General features: G+C 56.4%; 1 protein-coding gene and 1 long non-coding RNA gene across 7 annotated transcripts in view; one reads left to right on the forward strand and one right to left on the reverse strand.

Annotated features, from left to right (window-relative positions):
* The window catches only part of PTPRG (protein tyrosine phosphatase receptor type G), a 725147-nt gene that overhangs the window by 264500 nt on the left and 460340 nt on the right, over positions 1-307 (forward strand). The window lies entirely within an intron of this gene.
* The window catches only part of LOC309637582, a 56297-nt gene that overhangs the window by 24941 nt on the left and 31049 nt on the right, over positions 1-307 (reverse strand). The window lies entirely within an intron of this gene.

Raw genomic sequence — 307 nt, forward strand, 5'->3', positions numbered from 1 at the left:
TTTTTATTTTTTAAATTAATTAATTAATTATTTTTGGCTGTGTTGTGTCTTCGTCTCTGTGCGAGGGCTTTCTCTAGTTGCGGCGAGCGGGGGCCACTCTTCATCGCGGTGCGTGGGCCTCTCACTATCGCGGCCTCTCTTGTTGCGGAGCACAGGCTCCAGACGCACAGGCTCAGCAGTTGTGGCTCATGGGCCCAGTTGCTCCGCGGCATGTGGGATCTTCCCAGACCAGGGCTCGAACCCCTGTCCCCTGCATTGGCAGGCAGATTCTCAACCACTGCGCCACCAGGGAAGCCCCCCACCATGC

This window comes from Balaenoptera physalus (genome assembly GCF_965194825.1).
Source record: "Balaenoptera physalus genome assembly, chromosome: 11".
NCBI lineage: Eukaryota > Metazoa > Chordata > Mammalia > Artiodactyla > Balaenopteridae > Balaenoptera > Balaenoptera physalus.